The sequence below is a fragment of the Pseudophryne corroboree genome, unplaced genomic scaffold (genome assembly GCF_028390025.1).
Source record: "Pseudophryne corroboree isolate aPseCor3 unplaced genomic scaffold, aPseCor3.hap2 scaffold_799, whole genome shotgun sequence".
Classification (NCBI taxonomy): domain Eukaryota; kingdom Metazoa; phylum Chordata; class Amphibia; order Anura; family Myobatrachidae; genus Pseudophryne; species Pseudophryne corroboree.
The window spans coordinates 114,150-130,456 of NW_026970378.1; positions in this window are offsets into that span (position 1 = coordinate 114,150).

Here is a 16,307-nt window from a genome sequence, read left to right on the forward strand (position 1 = left end):
AAAATACAGAAAAATCCGATATCCAAAATTCCTCTGGTCCCAAGCATTTTGGATAAGGGATACTCAACCTGTAATGCCACTGTATAGGTCCTTGGTACAGCCACATTTAGAATCCTGTGTTCAGTTCCAGAAGCCATATCTCCAGAAGGCTGTAAATACATTAGGGCAACTAAAATTGTGCATGGCCTACATCACAAAACTTACCTGGAAATACTAAAAAATGTTGATGTGTATAGTTTGGAGAAGGGAAGAGGGAACATACAGTAATAGAAACATTTAAATATATAGAGAGGAATGTAATAGGGTGTGAGAATCAGAAAGTGAGAGATTTTGTGTTTTTTCCTGTTGTTTTTTTTTTTTTTTTTTTGATTGTTTGTTTTTAAAGTGGCAATCCTTTACATGGCAAAACCAGGTTGATATTTGCCATGTAAAGGATTGCCACCGTGGGCATGTGTAGAAGGGGCACTGCTACTGTTGGCATTATGTGTGTAAGCTGCACTGATATGGTGGTTATGTGTATAAAGGGCACTGCGACTGTGGGTATTATTATTATTATTATTACATGCGGTGTAATGACAATAAGATAGTGCTACTGTGTGGCGTATTTTGATTTGGGGTGCTATTGTGTGGCCATGCCCCTTCCTTGTGATACCACACCTTCTTTTTTTAAGGAGCGCACTGTCCCTTTATTAAGTATTGGAGAGAGGGCCCAAATTAATAGTTTGCAGGGAGGCGCCAAACACCCTAGCACTGGCCCTTTGGTAGGGGACAGGATTTGCTTCTGCTTGTGCACATATGTTATGATTGCCAGCCAACAGCACTGGTTTTGCCTATAACACTAACTATAAATATTTTGAATTGGTCCTGGACCACCAATCCAAGGCACCCCTGCAAGTGTCCTGAGGCACCCCAGGGTGCAGTTTGAGAACCACTGGTCTAGTGAGTACCCAGGATAATTATTGTAGCTGGTCTGCGGGTAACAGCTCTCAGATCCACTTCTAGAAAAAAATGCAGCAATGTAATTTGAGTGACAAACTGCAGAGATGAACCCTTTCTGTGACTGCTGCACAGGGATCACACAAACTCTATTCATAGGGCTGACTTCACTTAGGGGAGATGTTCTCACCCCGCAAAGAAGTGCGAGTATATACCGCACTTACGGTACCATTGGATTTACAGATATTTTCTTGCAATACACTATGGGGGTCATTCTGAGTTGATTGCTCGCTAGCAGTTTTTAGCAGCCATGCAAACGCATTGTCGCTGCCCACTGGAGAGTGTATATTCACTTTGGAGAAGTGCGAACACTTGAGCAGCAGAGCGCCTGCAAAATCGTTTCAAAATAAGACCAGCACTGTAGTTACACTTCGTGTGCGTTGATTCTAACAACCGAGGGACGGCTTTTGATGTCACACACCCATCCAGCGAATGCCCAGCCACGTCTGCATTTCTTCTGCCACGCCTGCATTTTTCCAAGCACTCCCTGAAAACGGTCAGTTGCCACCCAGAAACGCCCTCTTTCTGTCAATCTCCTTGTGGCCTGTTCTGTGATTGGAATAATCGCTAGAACTAGTGCAAAACCACAATGGACTTTGTACCCGTACGATGCGCATGCACATTACGGAGCATGCGCATGCACAGATTAGCCATTTTTTTTCAACTGATTGCTACGCAGCGAACAACGGCAGCATGCGATCAACTCGGAATGACCCCCTATATACATAGAAACATGGATTTTTTACTGCAGGAATTATGGTTAGTTTAGGGGTATCGGTTAGGGTCAACAGAGGTGTAGCTAGGGGTCCAAGCGCCCCTGGCAAAGTAAGGGACTGGCGCCCCCCCTTTCGATAAAGCATTGCAGTCCATTGGCGGTTACCATGTTGGAGCCACAGCAACTGACCCCCTCCCCCACACGCTGCCCTACATCATCGGCTGGGATTCACTGTTGGTGTGAAGCCACTGGGAACAGTCTGGTAGCATTAGCAGCAGTCTGTGTCATAGATAGGGAAGGCAGAAGGTTAACTAGCTAATAGCAGTCTGTTGGCAGCAGAGGCTGGGCGGGGGGCTGAGAATGAGCCAACGCTGATCAATGTCCAGTCTGCTTAGACAAAAATATTTTGTGATCAGGGCTGGTTCTAGACCAAAGGAGCCAATGGCAAAAATTTCCTTTGGCACCCCCCCCCCCCCACACACATACACACACACCAAAAAAGAACATATCCCAGTTTAACATAACGCTATGTGGTGCAAGGTGTGGAGCTGGTTACTTGTATCAGACCTCTGACATTTGCCTTTTCACCCATATTGCATACTTTTTCTTGCAGGTTGTGTCTTAATTCAAGAAGTGTTCTAAGTACTTCAGCTTAGTATCTTTACTGACCCCTCTTTACCCCACACTACATAACTGACCCCTCTATACCCTACACTACATCACTGACCTTTCTATAACCATCACTGCATTACTGACCCCTCTATACAGTACACTGACCTCTATATACCTGCTAGTACATCCCTGATGCCTATATTCCCTAAGCTAAATCCCTGATGCCTCTATTCCCTACGCTACATCCCTGACGCCTCTATTCCCTATGCTACATCCCTGACGCCTCTATACCCTACGCTACATCCCTGATGCCTCTATTCCCTACGCTACATTCCTGATGCCTCTATAACCTACGCTACATCCCTGACGCCTCTATACCCTACGCTACATCCCTGACGCCTCTATACAGTACAATGCATTACTGATCCCTCTAGACCATACATCCTCATTACATCAGAGAGATAGTGAAACACTGGAAAAAATAAGGATAAAGTGGACTACAGAAACTTATGCTCTAAACAAAGGAGAGAGAGAGAAAAGCACAAGGGAAAGTGGGCAATCGGAACACCATAGAGAGAGGAGAGATAGAAATGCCTGAAAAAGTAAAGGGGGTTGGGTATGGCATCCGGCGCTCGGGATTCCAGCAGTCACATGATACCTAATCCTAATCCTAACCCTCTGGGGGGGTGGCGGATAGGGCTAACCCTCAGGGGGTGGCAGCTAGGACTAACCCCCCCCCCTCCTAGTGCCTTCCCTAACACCCCCTCCCCCAGTCCTAACCCTCCCTCCAATACTCGCCTTCGGGATGTTGGCTGTCTGTGTGCCGGCACCAGTCTCCCAAGTGGTGTCAGGATTCCAACATCGGTCAAATGACCGCCGGTATACCGTCTGCCGGGATGGTAAATGTATCCTGAGGACAGGTAGTGAGTGTGGAGGGATAGGTGGTTCAGTAAAATGTAACAGCTCAAACTGCGATCATTCACTGATAAATTGATTTATAGCTCTCCCTTTTTAACCATTGCAGTCATAAAAGCAATGTTTTTTAAACTTTTAAATAAAGCTTGTTAGCATCCCCAGCACACTGTATATGCTGGGAGATGTAGTTCTCAATATGAAAACATTTAATTACTGTATGAACTCTAATTCCCCAACTGAAACCTCTCACAAACACACACTCCTAAATCTAGTACACACACACACACATTTCCCCAGTACTGACAACTCTCATCACTTCCACACACTGACAACTCCCTCCTGCTCCTCTCCCCACTGACACTGACAGCTCCCTCACAGTCACACACATCCTCCACCCCCCCACACACACACACTGATAGCACACATGCACAAATCCCCCCCTCCTCGACACTAACTGTCACGGACTGCTTGGGCAGCAGGGGGCAGGCTCTGACTTGAAGTGCTGAAATTCAACAGCTCTCTCGAACTTGCAAGGCATGGCTGTGCAGCTGGCTCCAGCCATCTCCTTGCCCACTGTGTAATTTGTGGCGTTCTCTGATGTTCCCCGCTCTGCCTCTACAACCGGCACATAATGTACAGCAGTGGTGACTCCTGAGTATGGGCCTGGAGAACTCCGCCTACCGGGGGGTAGGGATTAATAATTTCAAAGGGGCAGAGCTAGGAGTGAAGCAGTGGACAGCAGTTGAGGGGCGTTTCAAACTGTAACAGGGTTGGGACAATTTCAGTATCCTTCCCTCACCGTCTAATTGGTCAGTCCCACGCTGATTGCCATAGCGCCCTTTCGAGACTGCAGAACTCTATCCCTTAGCCACGGTTGGCACAGCTGGATGGTGCCCCTGGCAAGTGCCATCCTGGCCAAGGGGTAGATACGCCCCTGAGGGTCAGGGCCAGCAACAGAAATCTCGGGGCCCAGTGCACTGATATCTCTGGGGCCCCCTCAACCCCCCTTAACTTGGCAGAGGGATCTTTAAAAAAAATGGAGCCTTTGACTCGGACCGTCAGTGAGGCCGGCAGGTGGTTTTCATACTGGGCTATCCAGCTCTTCGGTGGCGGTGGCAGGGACATTCAGAAAAGGGCCAGCACAGCAACATGCATAATAATGGCAATACAGTATGGACCACAGGGACTGGACAAAGTGATGGGGTAAAAGGAGGGGGGAGGGTTTAGTTGGCCTGTTAATTGTTTTCCTGCTTAAATTGAGCAGTTGGTGGATACACTTTAAAAAGCAATATTGGCACTGTGGCCCCATTATTTCTGTTCTTAATACTTGGAGCCCTGAACAAGTGTCCCCTTTGTCCCCCCTGTCACCGGGCCTGTTCAGGCGTTACCTATGGAGAAGCTGCGACATGACATCCTAGGACACGATACTGCACCATGCATCACCATTATATTTCAGAGTGCCTTGTCAATATTTAAATCTTGTTCTGTGTGACGTGAGTTGTAAATGGTTGAAAATCTCTGTGCTACAGTATCGTCACCATGTAGTTATAACAACACCGCAAAACCACCAAAAGACGTGTTTTGTTAGAGGGACTGCTGGAGGGGCCCATTGGGGCCCCCAGTTTGCTACCCCACCCCAGTATACCTGTGCTGTAGCCAGTGGAAGAGGCACTATCTTCCCGGTGATCTCTTCGGGAAGATGGTGCCGCACATAGAAAGCAAAGACTCTGGCTGCACTCTCCTGCCCTCGCTCTAAGCAAGGTGATCGGGCCACAAAAGGACCCCTGCCGGACCCCGGCCTGTGGGCCACAAAAGGATGCATTGGGGGCGGCATGCGGCCCATGGGTTTGACACCCCTGCCCTAGAGTATCAAAATTTGTTTCACGGCACCCCTAGGCCAAAGTTTTTTTTATTGAGAAATTCAGAAAAAAATATAAAATTAAGTAAATTGTGTTTATAGCATGTCATCCTCAGGTTCAGTTATGTTGTGAGGGAATGGTTTTGCCAATTTAATAAAGTATAAATAATTTTAATTGGTCCTGGACCACCAAACTATGCTACCAGTGCAAGAACCCCAGTTTGGAAACTACTGCCATAAAATAAACCTTTTTTGTTTTTTTTAAACTACATGTAATACACCTTAGATCTCAGTTCCTAAAAGGTTTTAAACCCTTGCATACAGTAAACTACACATATTTAAAAATCCTACACCGGGCACAAGTGCTCACGGGCCAATTTCATGGCAGTCTCGGATAGGAGGGCATTGTGGATTCACCAAGGGAATGCTGATGCTGACTCCAAGAAGAAAGGGAGTCTCTTCCCTATGAAGGTGAAGCCTTGTTTGGCGACGGCCTAGTTAATTTGATCTCGGCAGCTCCCGCAGGTAAGTCATCCTTCTTGCCCTATGTTCCCTCTCAACGGATGAAGACGCATCATTATCTGACGCAGTCATTTCGGCCCAATAGATATGCAAGAAGTTAAGATTCCCCTTTCTTTGCAGGTAGAGGAAGGAAAAGAGGGAAGAGGTCTGTAGCCTCTTCAAGATCGCAGGAGCAGAGATCGTCCTCTGCTTCTGCCAAATCCACTGCATGACGCTGGGGCTCTCTTGCAGGAGCCCGCACCAGTGGGGGGCACGTCTAAAACTCTTCAGTCAGTTCTAGATTCATTCGGACCTGGACTCGTGGGTTTTACAAATAGTGTCCCAAGGGTACAAACTGGGGTTTCAAGACGTTCCCCCTCACCGATTGTTCAAATCAGCCTTAGTCAGCAGGGAGAAGGTTTTTATTCAAGCCTCTTCGTGGTCCAGAAGCCGGACGGCTCAGTCAGACCAATCTTAAATCTGAAATCCCTTAATTTCTACCTAAAGAAATTCAATTTCAAGATGGAATCTCTCAGGGTAGTGATCTCCAGTCCGGGGGATAAAGGAGATTTCATGGTTTTGGTAGACATAAAGGATGCCTACTTATATGTTCCCATTTAGCCACTGCATCAAGCTACCTGAGGTTTGCAATTCAGGATTGTCATTACCAATTTCAGACGTTGCCGTTTGGTCTGTCCACGGCTCCGAGGATTTTCACCAGGGTGATGGCGGAAATGATGGTCCTCCTTCGCAAGCAAGGAGTCACAATTATCCCGTACTTGGATGATCTCCTGATAAAGGCGAGATCCAGGGACCAGTTGGTGCAAAACATCTACTCTCCCTGACAGTTCTTCAACAACATGGTTGGCTCCTAAACTTGCCAAAATCGCAGTAGGTCCCAATGACGCGGTTGTTGTTTTTGGGAGTGATACTGGACACAGAAGAGGTTTTCTTCTAGTGGAAAGGCTCTGGAGATCCAGAGTCTGGTCAAACAAATTCTGAAACCAGCAAGAGTGTTAATCCATCAATGCATTCAGTTGCTGGGGAAGATGGTTGCGGCCTACGAGGCCATTCAGTTTGGCAGGTTCCATGCCAGAGTGTTCCAGTGGGACCTGTTGGACAAGTGGTCCGGATCCCACCTACACATGCACCGGAGGATAATCCTGTCTTCCAAGACCAGACTCTCACTCCATTGGTGGCTGCACAGTTCTCACCACCTAGAGGGGCGATAGTTCGGGATCCAGGACGGGATCCTAGGGACCACGGATGCAACCCTCCGAGGCTGGAGAGCAGTCACACAGGGGGAAAACATCCAAGGAAGATGGTCAAGTCTTCCTTGGATGTTTTCATCTCCACATAAATGTTCTGGAGTTAAGGGCCATTTAATAACTGCAGACACAGTACGCACTGGGACGGGTGCCCAGCATCCTCTACGGACTAAGAGAAAAGGATTTACCGGTAGGTATTAAAATCCTATTTTCTCTAACGTCCTAGAGGATGCTGGGGACTCCGTAAGGACCATGGGGATAGACGGGCTCCGCAGGAGACATGGGCACTTTAAGAAAGACTTTAGTTCTGGGTGTGCACTGGCTCCTCCCTCTATGCCCCTCCTCCAGACCTCAGTTTGATACTGTACCCAGTGGAGACACACCGACACACCACACACACAGGGAATACTTTTACTGAAGACATTTCCCCCACAAGGCCCTTTGGAGAGACAGAGAGAGAGTATGCCAGCACATACCCCAGCGCTATATAACCCAGGAATAGCACAGTAACTTAATGTTTGAACAATCGGTGAGGGGGAACATCTTGAAACCCCAGTTTGTACCCTTGGGACACTATTTGTAAAACACACGAGTCCATGTCCGAATGAATCCAGAACTGACTGAAGAGTTTTAGACGTGCCCCCACTGGTGCGGGCTCCTGCAAGAGAGCCCCAGCGTCATGCAGTGGATTTGGCAGAAGCAGAGGATGATCTCTGCTCCTGCGATCTTGAAGAGGATGCAGACCTCTTCTCTCTTCTCCTTCCTCTACCTGCAAAGAAAGGGGAATCTTAACTTCTTGCATATCTATTGGGCCGAAATGACTGCATCAGATAATGATGCGTCTTCATCCGTTGGGAGGGAACATAGGGCAAGAAGGTTGACTTACCTGCGGGAGCTGCCGAGATCAAATTAACTAGGCAGTCACCAAACAAGGCTTCACCTTCATAGGGAAGAGACTCCCTTTCTTCTTGGAGTCAGCATCAGCATTCTCTTGGTGAATCCACAATGCCCTCCTATCCGACACTGCCATGAAATTGGCCCGTGAACTCAAGAGTCCTATATCCCTTGCAGTCTCACGTAAGTATGCTGCAGTGTCCTTGATATGATACAACGTAAGGAGTATCCCATCTCTCCAGGGTATCTATATCGGATGACAAGGTATTCGACCAATTCTTGAATACTACTACTCACCCATGCACATGTAATGGCAGGTCTAAGTAATGTACCCGTGGTTACATAACTAGAAATAATGTAGCTTCCTGCATACGATCCGCTGGATTTGTGACAGGGCCCCGTGCAGAACAGGGGGTGACTCCCACTTTATTCTGTCCGCGGCGGGAAATGAATAAACAACCAGAATCCTTTTGGGGATTTGAAACCATCTTGTCGAGCTGGCCCAGACTTTCTCAAACAGAGATGGAGGAACGTTACATCAGCTTTCATTATATATCTATATATACATACATATAGACCCCTTTGTCAGGAACAGCAGGGTCTTCAGTGATTTTAATATGTCCTTAATATCCACAATCATGTACTGAATGCTCCTTGCCAATATTGGATCTAATCAGGAAACATTATGGTCGACATAAGTATCAGTATCCGTGTCAGTATCAGTGTGTAGTAACTGGGCAAAATAACATTTTTGCGACCCAGCGGGGCCTGAGGGAAAAGAAACATAGCCATGAATATCACATCTATTCTCTACGTCTGTGTCTGGGACACAGATTTATCCAACCTTACTCTGATATTACTGAAACATTTACCCAGTCAGTTATTGGTGGTGCCAACAGGGCCACCATCATATGTCTGCATTCCTAATATAGTTTCCTCTTGGGAAAAACATTCAGCCACCGACATATTGACACACATATACCAAGTACCCACAGACACACCGGCTTATGGGGGACAGACCGTCAGTAAATCTCTCAGAGGGACACAGAGGATTTTTCAGCTCACAATCCAGCGCCAAAAGTACACAGTCTGGGAAATAATAAACTCTATAGTGATAGACTTGTAATGCTCTAAAGATGTTCTGGTGAGGTGAGGAAGAAGCCCCGCCGCTGTAATGGCGCGTATCTGTCCCGCTCAGAAATAATTAATTACGCTAGCGGGGTAAGGACAGTGCCCAGGCACTAATGTCCACTTTTTCCAGCCTTTTGTGAGGAATTTATGCTGCCCAGGGTGCCCCCCCCCCCGTGCCCTGCACCCTGCAGTGCCTGTGTTTGTGTGGGAGCATGGCGCGCAGCGTTCCGCTCGCTGCTCGGTACCTCAGAATGCCGTCACTGAAGAGAAGTCTTCTGTTCTTCTGCTACTCACCTGTCTTCTGGCTCTGTAAGGGGGTGACGGCAGGCTGCGGGAGTGTGCATCTAGGCGTACCCAGCGATCAGCACCCTCAGGAGCTAATGGTGTCCTGTCAGCCTGAAGCAGAGCCATTGAACTCACTAGAAGTTGGTCATACTTCTCTCCCCTAAGTCCCACGAAGCAGGGAGACTGTTGCCAGCAGCCTCCCTGAAAATAAAAAAAACTAACAAGTCTTTTCAGAGAAACTCAGTAGAGCTCCCCTGTAGTGCATCCAGTATCACTGCGCACAATACTAAAACTGGAGTCTGGAGGAGGGGCATAGAGGGAGGAGACAGTTCACACCCTTTGAAAGTCTTAAAGTGCCCATGTCTCCTGCGGATCCCGTCTATACCCCATGGTTCTTAATGTGACCCCAGCATCCTCTAGGACGTATGAGAAAACAAATAACGCACACACGAGGAGGAGAGAACTAAGGAAGCTATAAGGAGAAGAGGGGAGGGAGGGGGGGTTGAAAGGTAAGGTAGTAAAGGCATATTGGATAAACTACAACCTTATACATATTCATTAATGTACCAGTAGTTAGAAGTAGAAGAGCTCTAACAGAAACCACAAAGCTTATCTAAAGCCACACCACACTGGATATGCCCAATCTCATTTGATTTTTGAAGCAAAGCAGTATTGGACTTTGTTAATACATGGATGGGAGACTGCTTGGTAGTATCAGATTCTTTAGGTGTTTTTAAACTACCAACACCATTTTCTTGGTACATTTAATTTTTACATGTATTCTTTTATGTACCAGAAGTTAGAAGTAGAAGAGCTGTAACAGAAACCACCAGCTCATCTACAGCCACAGCACACTGGATTTGCCCAATCTCTCCTGATCATGGAAGCTGAGCAGTGTTGGTCCTGGTTTTAGTACTTGGATGGGAGACCACAAGGAAATACCAGGAGCTGTGTGTATTTTCACCAGAAGAGCAATACAAAATGTACAAGTGATATATTAAAATCATCTTTCCAGCTTGAATTTCAATGATGCATTGGGGCAACGATTTTGTGAGAAACATCTTCACCCTTAAATAAAGATTTTCTTAATTCCTTACCTGTGTGCTAATTAGAGTGGATTTTTGAAAGAAAACAATACTGTCAATATACTATTAAAACAAATTAAAATGGTAAAAGTTATTGTACTTTAAGTAAAAATAAAAGAGCCAAAATATCAATCCCAGTTTTGGATTACTTTAATTAACAAACAAAAAAATGCATATAGCAGAGGATAGTTTCAATCTGCCTACCTCTGGGTTATGGGCCCAGCATGCTTTCATTGCTGTACTCTGCTGCACATGTAAGTGCAAGAGATCCTGAAGCACTCACTCATCATGGGAAAGTACCAATGTGTTTCTTCGTTGGTTGATAGAAGAAACATCTTACAAAAACGCTCCAGATTATTGACTTTTTTAAGTTTTTCTAGGAAACGTTTTAGATGAATACTTATTAGCATTTGTCAGTATGTACTTTTGCAAAGTGTCTCTGTGGCGCAATCAGTTAGTGTGTACAGCTATTAACCAAAAGGTTGGTGGTTCAATCCCACCCAGGGACGTAATTGACTTTGTTATCAGATTTTGGTGATCTTTAAGTAGACAAGTCAAATTTCATACCCCCTGTTATGGTGTAGGGTACCTGGCCTTCTCTGATGCAATCAGAGTTAGATTTGATTCAGTGATTTTATAAAAACATCTAGGAAGCACAATTTAGCAGTGGGTTGCAGAGAAAAAGAAATATGCTGGCAAAAAAATCAAATTGCGTGATTAAACAGCTCTTCATTTTCTGGCTTTATTTTTATGCTAACAAATTTGTTCTCTGAAAAGTGTCCACAAAGCCAAGTCTCTGATTAACACCTTTGTAGGGATGGTTTTTCACCTATTACTAAATTAAACTTGCTTCATTGGAAAGGCAGCAAGATGTATCCTCATTTCAATGTCTACTGAAATAATACAGGTTGACACCAGGAAACATTAACGCCACTGCATCCTTGCTGCTTTCTCATGTGGAAGTTTAATGTGAAAACAAGGTGATATCTAATTAGCACACAGGTAAGGAATTAAGAAAATCTTTATTTAAGGGTGAAGATGTTTCTCACAAAATTGTTGACCCAATGCATCATTGAAATTCAAGCTGGAAAGATGATTTTAATATATCACTTGTACATTTTGTATTGCTCTTCTGGTGACAATGTAGTTTGTTTTTGTCAATTACCATTTTAATAATAGGGTAAAGAAAATGAAGTGGATTTTTGAAAGAAAACAATACTGTCAATATACTATTAAAACAAATTAAAATGGTAAAAGTTATTGTACTTTAAGTAAAAATAAAAGAGACAAAATATCAATCCCAGTTTTGGATTACTTTAATTAACAAAAAAAAAATGCATATAGCAGAGGATAGTTTCAATCTGCCAACCTCTGGGTTATGAGCCCAGCATGCTTCCATTGCAGTACTCTGCTGCACATGTAAGTGCAAGAGATCCTGAAGCACTCACTCATCATGGGAAAGTACCAATGTGTTTCTTCGTTGGTTGATGGAAGAAACATCTTACAAAAACTCTCCAGATTATTGACTTTTTAAAGTTTTTCTAGGAAACGTTTTAGATGAATGCTTATTAGCCTTTGTCAGTACGAACTTTTGCAAAGTGTCTCTGTGGCGCAATCAGTTAGTATGTACGGCTATTAACCATAAGGTTGGTGGTTCAATCCCACCCAGGACCTAATTTCCCTTGTTATCAGATTTTGGTGATCTTTAAGTAGACAAGTCAAAATTTCAAACCCCCTGTTACGGTGTAGGGTACCTGGCCTTCTCTGATGTAATCAGAGTTAGATTTGATTCAGTGATTTTATAAAAACAGCTAGGAAGCACAATTTAGCAGTGGGTTGCAGAGAAAAAAAATATGCTGGCAGAAAAATCCAATTGAGTGATTAAACAGCTCTTCATTTTCTGGCTTTATTTTTATGCTAACAAATTTGTTCTCTGAAAAGTGTCCACAAAGCCAAGTCTCTGATTAACACCTTTGTAAGGATGGTTTTTCACCTATTACTAAATTAAACTTGCTTCATTGGAAAGGCAGCAAGATGCATCCTCATTTCAATGTCTACTGAAATAATACAAGTTGACACCAGGAAACATTAACGCCACTGCATCCTTGCTGCTTTCTCATGTGGAAGTCTGTTTAATATGAAAACAAGGTGATATCTAATTAGCACACAGGTAAGGAATTAAGAAAATCTTTATTTAAGGGTGAAGATGTTTCTCACAAAATCGTTGCCCCAATGCATCATTGAAATTCAAGCTGGAAAGATGATTTTAATATATCACTTGTACATTTTGTATTGCTCTTCTGGTGACAATGTAGTTTGTTTTTGTCAATTACCATTTTAATAATAGGGTAAAGAAAATGAAGTGGATTTTTGAAAGAAAACAATACTGTCAATATACTATTAAAACAAATTAAAATGGTAAAAGTTATTGTACTTTAAGTAAAAATAAAAGAGACAAAATATCAATCCCAGTTTTGGATTACTTTAATTAACAAAAAAAAATGCATATAGCAGAGGATAGTTTCAATCTGCCAACCTCTGGGTTATGAGCCCAGCATGCTTCCATTGCAGTACTCTGCTGCACATGTAAGTGCAAGAGATCCTGAAGCACTCACTCATCATGGGAAAGTACCAATGTGTTTCTTCGTTGGTTGATGGAAGAAACATCTTACAAAAACTCTCCAGATTATTGACTTTTTAAAGTTTTTCTAGGAAACGTTTTAGATGAATGCTTATTAGCCTTTGTCAGTACAGACTTTTGCAAAGTGTCTCTGTGGCGCAATCAGTTAGTATGTACGGCTATTAACCATAAGGTTGGTGGTTCAATCCCACCCAGGACCTAATTTCCCTTGTTATCAGATTTTGGTGATCTTTAAGTAGACAAGTCAAAATTTCAAACCCCCTGTTACGGTGTAGGGTACCTGGCCTTCTCTGATGTAATCAGAGTTAGATTTGATTCAGTGATTTTATAAAAACAGCTAGGAAGCACAATTTAGCAGTGGGTTGCAGAGAAAAAAAATATGCTGGCAGAAAAATCCAATTGAGTGATTAAACAGCTCTTCATTTTCTGGCTTTATTTTTATGCTAACAAATTTGTTCTCTGAAAAGTGTCCACAAAGCCAAGTCTCTGATTAACACCTTTGTAAGGATGGTTTTTCACCTATTACTAAATTAAACTTGCTTCATTGGAAAGGCAGCAAGATGCATCCTCATTTCAATGTCTACTGAAATAATACAAGTTGACACCAGGAAACATTAACGCCACTGCATCCTTGCTGCTTTCTCATGTGGAAGTCTGTTTAATATGAAAACAAGGTGATATCTAATTAGCACACAGGTAAGGAATTAAGAAAATCTTTATTTAAGGGTGAAGATGTTTCTCACAAAATCGTTGCCCCAATGCATCATTGAAATTCAAGCTGGAAAGATGATTTTAATATATCACTTGTACATTTTGTATTGCTCTTCTGGTGACAATGTAGTTTGTTTTTGTCAATTACCATTTTAATAATAGGGTAAAGAAAATGAAGTGGATTTTTGAAAGAAAACAATACTGTCAATATACTATTAAAACAAATTAAAATGGTAAAAGTTATTGTACTTTAAGTAAAAATAAAAGAGACAAAATATCAATCCCAGTTTTGGATTACTTTAATTAACAAAAAAAAATGCATATAGCAGAGGATAGTTTCAATCTGCCAACCTCTGGGTTATGAGCCCAGCATGCTTCCATTGCAGTACTCTGCTGCACATGTAAGTGCAAGAGATCCTGAAGCACTCACTCATCATGGGAAAGTACCAATGTGTTTCTTCGTTGGTTGATGGAAGAAACATCTTACAAAAACTCTCCAGATTATTGACTTTTTAAAGTTTTTCTAGGAAACGTTTTAGATGAATGCTTATTAGCCTTTGTCAGTACAGACTTTTGCAAAGTGTCTCTGTGGCGCAATCAGTTAGTATGTACGGCTATTAACCATAAGGTTGGTGGTTCAATCCCACCCAGGACCTAATTTCCCTTGTTATCAGATTTTGGTGATCTTTAAGTAGACAAGTCAAAATTTCAAACCCCCTGTTACGGTGTAGGGTACCTGGCCTTCTCTGATGTAATCAGAGTTAGATTTGATTCAGTGATTTTATAAAAACAGCTAGGAAGCACAATTTAGCAGTGGGTTGCAGAGAAAAAAAATATGCTGGCAGAAAAATCCAATTGAGTGATTAAACAGCTCTTCATTTTCTGGCTTTATTTTTATGCTAACAAATTTGTTCTCTGAAAAGTGTCCACAAAGCCAAGTCTCTGATTAACACCTTTGTAAGGATGGTTTTTCACCTATTACTAAATTAAACTTGCTTCATTGGAAAGGCAGCAAGATGCATCCTCATTTCAATGTCTACTGAAATAATACAAGTTGACACCAGGAAACATTAACGCCACTGCATCCTTGCTGCTTTCTCATGTGGAAGTCTGTTTAATATGAAAACAAGGTGATATCTAATTAGCACACAGGTAAGGAATTAAGAAAATCTTTATTTAAGGGTGAAGATGTTTCTCACAAAATCGTTGCCCCAATGCATCATTGAAATTCAAGCTGGAAAGATGATTTTAATATATCACTTGTACATTTTGTATTGCTCTTCTGGTGACAATGTAGTTTGTTTTTGTCAATTACCATTTTAATAATAGGGTAAAGAAAATTAAGTGGATTTTTGAAAGAAAACAATACTGTCAATATACTATTAAAACAAATTAAAATGGTAAAAGTTATTGTACTTTAAGTAAAAATAAAAGAGCCAAAATATCAATCCCAGTTTTGGATTACTTTAATTAACAAACAAAAAAATGCATATAGCAGAGGATAGTTTCAATCTGCCTACCTCTGGGTTATGGGCCCAGCATGCTTCCATTGCTGTACTCTGCTGCACATGTAAGTGCAAGAGATCCTGAAGCACTCACTCATCATGGGAAAGTACCAATGTGTTTCTTCGTTGGTTGATAGAAGAAACATCTTACAAAAACTCTCCAGATTATTGACTTTTTTAAGTTTTTCTAGGAAACGTTTTAGATGAATGCTTATTAGCATTTGTCAGTATGTTGTTCTGCAAAGTGTCTCTGTGGCGCAATCAGTTAGTGTGTACAGCTATTAACCAAAAGGTTGGTGGTTCAATCCCACCCAGGGACGTAATTGACCTTGTTATCAGATTTTGGTGATCTTTAAGTAGACAAGTCAAATTTCATACCCCCTGTTATGGTGTAGGGTACCTGGCCTTCTCTGATGTAATCAGAGTTAGATTTGATTCAGTGATTTTATAAAAACATATAGGAAGCACAATTTAGCAGTGGGTTGCAGAGAAAAAGAAATATGCTGGCAAAAAAATCAAATTGCGTGATTAAACAGCTCTTCATTTTCTGGCTTTATTTTTATGCTAACAAATTTGTTCTCTGAAAAGTGTCCACAAAGCCAAGTCTCTGATTAACACCTTTGTAGGGATGGTTTTTCACCTATTACTAAATTAAACTTGCTTCATTGGAAAGGCAGCAAGATGCATCCTCATTTCAATGTCTACTGAAATAATACAGGTTGACACCAGGAAACATTAACGCCACTGCATCCTTGCTGCTTTCTCATGTGGAAGTCTGTTTAATGTGAAAACAAGGTGATATCTAATTAGCACACAGGTAAGGAATTAAGAAAATCTTTATTTAAGGGTGAAGATGTTTCTCACAAAATTGTTGACCCAATGCATCATTGAAATTCAAGCTGGAAAGATGATTTTAATATATCACTTGTACATTTTGTATTGCTCTTCTGGTGACAATGTAGTTTGTTTTTGTCAATCACCATTTTAATAATAGGGTAAAGAAAATGAAGTGGATTTTTGAAAGAAAACAATACTGTACCCAGTGGAGACTGGGTGCTTTTCAGGAGCTCTCCTGAGCTTTCTGACAGAAAGTGTTTTGTTAGGTTTTTAATTTTCAGGGAGCACTGCTGGCAACAGACTCCCTCATCGAGGGACTGAGGGGAGAGAAGCAGCCCTACTCTCTGAGTTGC